This window comes from Pelodiscus sinensis, chromosome 2, assembly GCF_052426305.1.
Source record: "Pelodiscus sinensis isolate ZL-2025 chromosome 2, ASM5242630v1, whole genome shotgun sequence".
Lineage (NCBI taxonomy): Eukaryota > Metazoa > Chordata > Testudines > Trionychidae > Pelodiscus > Pelodiscus sinensis.
Genome location: NC_143053.1, coordinates 132,959,402 through 132,969,021, shown reverse-complemented (window position 1 = coordinate 132,969,021; position 9,620 = coordinate 132,959,402). Strand labels below are relative to the sequence as shown.

Sequence of the window (9,620 nt, the reverse complement as noted above, 5' to 3'; positions counted from 1 at the left end):
ACTGTCACTATGGTGACATTTCTGAATTTAAAATTTTCAGCCAAAAGTTTACATTTTTTTCTACTGAAAAGTCAATTTTTTATTACAATTAATTTTTTAGTCAAAATTTTCTATGGTGGGGGGAAAAAACGAAATTATTTTCTAACTAGGGGTACAAGGAGAAAAGAGGGGAAGGAAAGAGATGGATGATTGCATTGATGTGTGCGCATTTGTATGTGTGCCTGCATGTGCAGTAGGGTTAAGTTGTGAAAGAGTACCTTCATGTTCAAGAAGCTGAAGGGCTAAAACCTTTAAATATTCAAAAAGTTCAGAGCTTTAGAGATACAAAAATTCAAGTTGGAGAGACTTATTTTTAATTGATAAAATGATACCAGTTACTCGGTAGCAAACACATTAGCAGATTTTTTTTTTAAGTAGCAGCATAGCTGATACCATATCACAGTGACATCCTTAAGATATATTCATGAAACTCATTTTAGTCATTGAAAGGTCTTGCTTCCAACTATGGCAATATACAGAGTACTTGAGTGACCATGGTGTGCTAATAATTGCCATAAGATAGTGAAGAGGTAGATTCTCTGAAAAAACTGCTTTCCTTTAACTGCACTCATTTGAATTACAAACTCTCCCAGCACCTGTCTGCAGTTCAGTTCAGTACTACAATGTGATGTTTCAGACAACAGCACTTCAGTGCTCTACAGCTCTGCTAAGTTATATTGTCTATAGAATTTTCTTAACAGTTCTGTTTAAGTTTCATATAAACTTGGGTTGGCTGTTTAATGACTGATTAATAAAAATCTCTCTAGACTGGAAGGAGTTTGGAGTACTGCTGTGGTAGCCTTTTTAGCCTGTGTGCACAGTGTGAATGAACAAGGAATAGTAATTAAGGAGTGTGTCAATGAGCTCTGAAGGGAGCTCCCGGATAGACCAGAAGGACTGCCTCTGTAAAGCATTAAGTTGACTGAGCTACTGTACACAGTACGAGGTCAACAGAAGAAACAAAAGGTTAAACACTCTGAAAGTTTGGGGGTCATTATAAAAAGTGGTCATTAGAGAAGGCTAGGGCTTTCTGTGCTTCTTCACACTGTGGCACAAAATGAAACAACAGCTAAAATCTTCTGCAAAAGACAAGTACCTGTTCCATAACTGGTGTTCTTCAAGATTTGCTGCTCATATCCATTCCACAATAAGTGTGCATGGTCCCCATGTGCACTGGTGCTGGAAGTTTTGTCTCCTGGCAGTACCCACAGGGGAACACCTCTAGTGACCCCTGGATTGCTGTCTCCATGCTATAAATATATGTAGCAATGCATGCTCCTCCCACCCTCAGTTCCTTCTTGATAGAGACTGTCAGTGGGGAAGGAGGGCAGGATGTGGAATGCACATGAGCAAAACATCACAAAGAATACCAGTTACCAAACAGGTAACTGTCTTTTCTTCTTGGAGTGCTTGCTCATGTCCATTGCACAACAAGAGACTACCAACAGTGTCCACACAGAGATGGGTAGTAATCATGAATAAGAAGGATGCAAGACTACTCAGACAGCATCATCCCTGGTCTGGAAGACACAGGTATAGTGTGCAGTGAAGGTGTGCACCGACAACATAATAATCTCCTGACATATGCCTGTACAGGTAATGCCCACAAAGAAGCCTGTATCCTAGTCAAGTAAGCCTGCACAATCAGCAGTGCCAGTCGGATAGTATATGCACAAGGCAGGTCACATACTCCAAAAGTGACTAAATCTAAAGGAGTGCATCCCATACTGGGACACCCTTTGGAGCCAAAGACCCGCTGGTACCATCCACTCCAGTGCTACAACTTGCTCCTTTGAGTCTGGTTCTGGTGGGCTCCCTTGCCAGGGAAAACCATATAGGGGATGTGGACATACCATCTGTCATGCTCATGAGGGATGGGTAGCAACCTGGGGATCAAGGGGTTAACTGTACCTAGCCAGGTAGCAGTCAGCCAATAGAAATGCTGATAGGGATTTCAAACTGAGACAAAGGAATTTTTCCCCCTCCTTTGTCTCTGGGCCAGTTTGTACTCTAGATACTGAGGGAGGGAGTCAGCATGTCTCTCTCTCTCCAAGAAAAGACTCTTCACCAGCTGTAAGTAGGGTAAAGTTTAAATAAATCTGTTAGGTTTTATTGTTTTATGGTTTGGGACTGGATCTGATGTCTGTGCATTTAGAAATGGGGCTTCCTCTCTTTTGTAACTAAATTTTGGCCCATGGGAGTCCCCCTGAGTATATTAATTGGTGACTTTTTCCATCTAGTTATTACGCTTGCAACAGGAGTATTATTTTGATATTAAAAGTTATTTCTTTTTTATTAACCTGCTATTGGTTCAGTTCTGTGTCCTGGAAAATCTGTCTATGGGATCTGCATGCCTCTGACTAGGGGATAGCAGCCACAGACTGAAGTTTGTATTTTTACTTTTCTTTTTCAAGCTCTTTGGGGAAGAGAGCTTGGGGTGCCGTGGGGTTGGTTTCAAGTGTCCACCCGTTTGTGAGTTCAAAAGCATTTGATGGTGGCAGCGGATTTTTTTTATTGCCAAAATGTTGGTTTTTAGGATTTTGGGGGCAAGATTCATACAAAAGCCTGGAGAGATAAGTTCTTACGACCCAAATTACCATGACAGATGGGTAGATACAGTGCAACTGGGGTTTTCCAATTTTCCTCTAACCTCTCCTTCACACCCTCCTTCCCTGTCCTTCCTCAGGGACCTCTCTAGAGCAACTCCTTTATCAGGAGATACAGTTGCTCCTTCAGCTGGAAGCAGCGGCCCGCACTGAGGAGCCCGAAGGGGGACAGGGAGAGGCGGGGTCCTCCGCCGCGATGCCCGGCTGGGGGGAGCCGGCACGCGGCAGACGCCAGCTGCAGAGACTCCCTCCGCAGCTGCAAAGCCGAGCCGCGGCCAGCCCGTCAGGCGGCGCATGTCTGCCGAGGGCGGGGCAGGGTGCGGCGGGAGCATGTCACCTCCGGCAGGCCATTCAAAAAGGGTCCGCCAGCAAGGAAGGGGGAGACAGTCGTGGAGGCCGGCTCCCGAAGAGCGGGGGGCTCGGGAGGAGGCAGTGCCACCTCCAGGAAGCCCGGAGCCCCCAACGGGGACTCCTGGAGCCGGGAGTTCGAAGATACCCGCAGCCGCGGGCTGCCGCCAGACCTGGACCCTATGACGGAGAACGGACTCCTCCCACACCGAGCGGCCGAACCGGTAGGCCACGGGGACCCCACGGGCAGGGCAACAGGGTTCGTAGGGGGGAGGAAGCAGCCCGGGGCAGGGCCCTTTTGGCGCCCGTGTGTGGGTGTGTTTCGGGAAGGCATCCCATGTCCACCGCACAGGGAGCAAGCGGACCCCTGTGTTTAGGGCCCCAGGCTGGGACCCGGTGGAGAGGGTGGGCCTGGGTCCCCCTCCTCCCTCCCTGCCATCGTCAGGGGTGAAAGTTGCTCCAACGCCGGCGAGGGAGAACCTCCAACGGAGACCGTGGGGAGAAGCCCCGCAGAAGGGGACAGGTGACCCCTGGGTTCGCAGATCCTCCGGACTCGGCCGAGCGGGGTGATCACGCCCAAAGATGCCAATACCGACTAAACTCCGGGACCAACAGACCGAGGGCCATTGACGGTGTTCGCTGAACCCCCCTCCCGGGCGGGAGGGGGTGATCGCACCCCCGAGGCGGTCACAGTGGGCTTGTGGTGCCCATGCTCCCACAATAATTGGAGCTGGAGCGGGTCCCGCCCCCCCCCCGCCCGCATCCTCCCACCCCGGCCCCAGAGCATCTCTCCCCCATCCCCGGACCCGTCCCTGCCGCGCGCAACCTTCCCTGAGCTCCCCCTCACTGGCTGCTGCTGCCCTGCGCCACAGGCTCAAACCAGTGGGTGGAGAGACGCCCGGACATGACAGAACGTCACAGCCCGGGATTTTAAACTTGCTGGGCGCTGTGTTGCACCGCATGGCTGAGTTGCGGGTTCGAAGTCCGGAGACAGAGCACAGACTCTGGCCCCACAAAGTGGAAGGCAGAAGGTACGGGAGTGGGAGGGGGAAGGAGAGGGGGAAGGGAAGGGGCTTGTGCAGACGGAAAGGGGAAGGGCTGGGAGAGGAAGGTGCTTGTGTAGAGGCGGAGGGGAAGGCACCAAAGGGACAGGGGTGGAGGAGAGACAAATAGCAGGGGGCCAAGCGCAGACAATGAGGAAAAGGGCAGGAGGGGAGGTGTCAGTGGGAGGGGGACAGGGTGATGCTGGGAGGGGAGAGGGTAAGGGCATTGGGGGCTAGAGGGGTGAGGGGAGGTGCTGGGAGAAGGCTTGAAAGAAGGGGTGGGCATGAAGAAGGCTGGGATGGAGCAAGTCATGTGAGAGGGCACAGGGGCATGAGGGGAATGGGGGCAGAGGGTGGTGAGGGGTGGGCATCAGGGAAAAATGGAGCAAAGAGGGCAGGGGAAGTGAGGGAAGGGGGAGGCACCAGGAGGGTGCAGGGGTAAGAGAAGGTGCAGGTGTCCGGGGATTCTGGGCAGACACCTGCCCAGTGGAGGGACCACCTTCAGAGGAGAGACGCAGGGCAGGTTTGTAGAGGGAGGTGTTAGAAGAGGGGATGAGGAGGGGTAGCTCACATGATCAGAGTGGGGCTACTGGAGAAGTGGGCACAGGGAGGAGAGAAGGGCTGGTGGAGGGGGGCAGATTGCAGGAGGTCTGAGGACAGTGAGAAGAGCAGGAGTCAGGACAGCAGAGGAGGGTGAGGAGTCGGGGCAGCAGAGGGAAAAGGTAGAGGTTTACAAATATTTATTAATAACTTGGGTGGCACATCCAAACAATCCACATGAACTCAATACTGGTGCACAACACAAACTTCATTTTGCTCATGTGAGGAAACTCTTAGGCTATGTCTACACTGGTTGTTTCTTGTGCAAGAACACATCCACTCTTCCATGTGCGAGCTGTGCTTTGCACAAGAGCATCTATGGCAGTGTGGACACTCTTGCCCAAGAAAGTGCCGATGGCCATTTTAGCCATAGGGCTTTCTTGCTCAAGAAATTCATGTTGCCTGTCTACACTGGCCTCTTGAGCAAGAAGTTGCTCAAAAGGGCTTATTCCTGAGTGGGAGCATCGTAGTTCTTGTGGAAGAAGCCCTGATTTCATACATGAGAACGTTAGTGTACTTGCGCAAGAACACACGGCCAGTGTAGACAGGCAGCAAATTTTTGCGCAAGAGCGGCCGCTTTGGCGCAAGATCGTGCCAGTGTAGACACAGCCAAGGGGAGGGAGGAAGGCAGGGGCAGGGAATCAGCACTGGCTCAGCATGTCTACATGGTTTGGGGGAAGGTGCAGGGAAATTGAGCTCAGCTGGGTTGCAGAGTGGGGAGGTCTGGGGGGATGGGCTGTGGGGTGGGGTGTGTGTGTGGAGCTCAGAGCTCGGTTTGACTGCAGGCGGAGGGAGGTGCCGGGAACCGGGGCTAGACTCAAGGGGAGGGAGGGACAGGGAATCGGCTCTTGGCTCAGCAGTTTTGTGGGGCTTGGAGGAGGTGCAGGGGAACGGGGCTCAGCTGTGCTGTGGGGGAGGCATGCAGGGAACCAGTGCAGGGCTCAGCTGGGCTGAGGTGGATCGGGGAGGGCATACAGAACAGACGGGCAGCTCAGCTGGGCTGTGAGGGGCTGCAGGGAATTGGTGCTGCACTCCCTTGGATTGTGAGGGATGGTTTTGGGGGAAGTGCAGGGAACCAGCAGGGGTGGGCAGCTTAGTTCGGTTGCAGGGGATAGAGGTGCAAAGAAGCCTAGTGGGGAAGAAGTGGGGGGACCAGGAGCCCTGAAATGACCTCCCCTGGTCCAAAAATTCCTCATCTGGGACCAGTCAGGTCTAGAGGGTGCCAGATCAGGGAGGTCCAACTCCTACCCAAGTTCCCTCCTCGCACCCTCCCTCGTAGCCAGACACCCTACATCCAGCCTGCTTCTGCACCCTACCCAGACCTTGTCCCCTTCCGCCCCCCAGCTCCCTCCCAGATCCTGCACCCCATCCCCATCCTGCTCCTTGGCAGCCCTGCCATCCACCCTAGCACCTCCCTGGCCTCAGCACCTTGCCTCACACCCCAGGACTCAGCACCACCCTGGCCCCAGCACCCTGCCATCCACGCTAGCACCCAGCAGCACCCTGTTCCTTGTCCCAGCACCCTGCCAGTCACCATAGTGCCCAGCAGGACCATGTCCCTGACCCCAGCACCCTGCCACCTGCCTGTCCCAGCACCTTGCCCCAGCACCCTGCCACCTGAGCCAGCATCCTTCCACCCAGCAGCACCCTCTCCCCAGCCCCAGCACCCACTAGCACTCTGTCCCCTACCCCCACCAGCACATTTGGGACCACATTAGTGAGGCTTGGGGGGTTTTGGAGGAGCTTTTTTTTTTTTTGCATCTCACTTGTGTGGTCCCAACTGACTTTTCTGTGGGTCAGTGACCTTTGACTCAAAACAGGTTCCTCACCCCTCTCATATATAAAGACAATGCTAAAACCTTTTGAGTTTGACATAATATTTTATTTAAAAATGAAGCCAGGCCAACAAGCCCCCAATTGGGACCAAACCCCCATTTCACTGCAGCATCATAACACTCCTACACCACCTGACCCCAAATCTGAGCCTATCATACACTGGAACCCCCTGTCCTGAGCCTCTTATATCCCCACACTCCTGCATCCCCACATCCTCAGTCTTCTGCCACAATGTTCCTCCACCATCCACACACCACAAATCTGTGTCCTGAGCCCATCATACTCACAGCCTCCTTGCCCTGAGTCCCTCACATATCCAGTCCAAACTCCTGCATCCTCAAATCCACAAGCCCTGGCTTGCTCAGTACCCCAAACTTCCACTTGAACCCAACACTCGCCAGCCTAGAGCCCCCTCCCTGAGTCAACAGCCCCTTCTCCTGCATCCAAATTCCCTCCTAGAGCTTGTACTTCTCACCCCTTCCCACACCCAAATCCCTCATTCCCACCCCACACCTCACTCTCACTGGGTTGAGACAGGTATAAGGGCTGGGTATAGCAAGTGATGGAGAGGAGGGGAACAGAGCGGATGAGGCCTCACAGAAGGGAGATGGGGGGGAGGCTCTTGGGGAAGGAATGTGAATTTCATGAATTGGTGGGTCCCTTTCTCCTCCCCCCCCCCTTTTTTTTTGCTCGACAAACCTAGGGGTTCCTTGAAATTTTGAAAAGCTGAAAAGGGTTCCTCAGCCAAATAAAGTTGGGAAACACTGGTGTAGTGGGTGGGAGTGGCTGCCCACTGACTCCAAGGGGGAGGCACCCTCCCTGAACCCTGCAGTAAGAGATTTTTGCATCTGGTCCCTACAAAAGATCATTCAGCCCTTGCAGGCACTGATTCCCTTGATTTTGGGCTATTTCTTGTACGTGAAACAGCAGGGGCTAGTGATAGCATCCATGAGCATGCATCTGGCAGTAATCTCCATGTTCCATCTGGGGTTGAGAGGCTGATCAGTGTTCTACAATAAAACCTTTGTTATCCGGCACTCTGTTAACCAGAAAACTTTGTTAATCAGCATTGCCCCAGACAATACTGTGACATCTTCAGGCGCACAGGCCTGGCTTAACAATTTTTTATTTAAGAAGTACTAATAATCTTTAACTCAAATTAGAAATATGAGACCAGCTGCCTCACACTACAAAATTAACAATATTAAAGACTTGAGTTTTACTATTATTGTCCATTGGTTTTTTGTAGGTTGATGGGACCCTGATAACAGGAATTTTTAGATAACCGGAATGCCCTAATTCCCGAGCGTGCCAGATAACACAGATTTTACTGTACATCAGTTGGTGATCCATTTCCTCAAAGGACAGGACAGATTACACCCACCTATGAGAGACCCAGTGCCACAGTAGGACCTTAATCTAGTCCTAGTGCCTCCTCCTGTGCTGAAGGAGACTCTTCAATATAAGGCTCTGCACAGGGCTCAGGACCATATGCCTGTCCAAACCCCAGTTACTGACTGGGTCACCTGGGACAAGTCAGATTCAGGGAGGCCAGTTGTACCATGGTGGCAGCCATGGACCCTGGTGCCATTGCACCTGCTGCCATGCCATTGGAGCAGGAGGCCCCACTGGGAAGGGTTTGTCAGGCACCAGTAGGGAACTCTGGACTGAAGACTGGTTAGAGTCCAAGCACCCACAACCTGGTGATCGGGAAGTTGTCAAGGTGTACTGGGAGCAGTACTGGGCTCGAGACTGAGTCTAGTATCAAGAATCTGGGTTCCCGCCAAGCCCAACTGCTCACAGAGCAGCTGCGGTCAGTGGATCTGTGGCAGCCAGTGGCCTACTAACTATGCCTAGCACTTCTCTCTCAGTACTGCAACCTGGAACATAAAGAAGCTCTTATCAGTGATCTTGTTGACAACCCATGAGAAGGGGCGCCCTTGAAAGGGGCCACACAGTTGGCTCACACTGGCACCCTGATGGTGCCAAGGGCTTATGGATCCTCAGTTCAATGCATGAAGCACATGCATCCAAGGGTCCGTACTCTTGCATCAGTGAACCATGCCGTAAGTCTCTGTGTCTTGAACCAAGCCCAATAGTCAAAAGGGGAATAGCAGGGCTGACCTCTCCCGCGTTGACTCCAAGCCATCACAAGCTGGGGAATGGTGCCTAGACCCTTCCCTTCAGAGAGTTGGATGCTAACACAGAAGAGAGCCCACTGTGCCCCTAGAACAGAGTCACAGAGGCCTGGGATGTCAGTACCAGCAGAGACAGTATCTCCTGTGCAGCCTACAGGGCCTCTGGCATGGAGGGCACCTGAATGTGACTTAGTATTCTGCTCATGTCTGAGGAAGGAGAGAGAGAGTGGACCGGGGTGCTCTGCTCTGAGTCAGGTCCCATGAACTTCCGATTCAGGTCCCGTGAACTCAACCGAGAGTAGGAGCCACTCAACACAGGCCAGCGCTTGTCTGCCACCTTGTCCCCTTTGCTGCCCTCCCTGGTTTCTTCAACAGGGCTGGGGAGAGAGGACGGTGCCAACAGGCAGATCGTGCTGCCGGGGCACTACACACCAAGCCCTACAGTAGGGATTGAAGGACTAGTCGACTATCCAATTAGCAAATGCTTATCAGATAGTCAACATGCTAGTCGACTAGTTGCTTCCCCTGTTGCTGCTTCTATCAGAAAGAGGCAGCAAGGGCGGGGATGGGATATTTCAAAGCAGCAGTGTTGCTTGAAGCCTGGGACCAGCCCCCCGGGGTCCATGTGGTGCTGCCGCTTTGGAATGCAGCCTATGGCCACCTGGAGTGTCTCCAGGATGCACGCAGCGTTTCAAAGCGGCAGTGCTGCGTGGAGCCCGGGATCAGCGTGGGTGTCCCCAACTGATCCTGGATTCCATGCAGTGCTGCCACTTTGAAACGCCACGGGGAGCCCGGTGTCAGGCTCCTCGTGGTGTTTTAAAGTGGCAGTGCCACATGGAGCCCAGGACTAGGGCTGTTGCTACACTTCAAAGGCAGAATCGCCCCATTGACTAATCGAATATATGATGCAAAATGCATTGACTGTTTGATTAGTCAGTCAATATTTAGCTTCCTTACCCTGCATATTAGTTGGTGCACTGGTGATGGGATTAAGGCTGACTCCATCATGA

General features: G+C 52.5%; 1 protein-coding gene across 1 annotated transcript in view; it reads right to left on the bottom strand.

Moving 5' to 3' along the window:
* MYO10 (myosin X) overlaps window positions 1-9,620 on the bottom strand; it is a 151,282-nt gene that overhangs the window by 11,381 nt on the left and 130,281 nt on the right. The window lies entirely within an intron of this gene.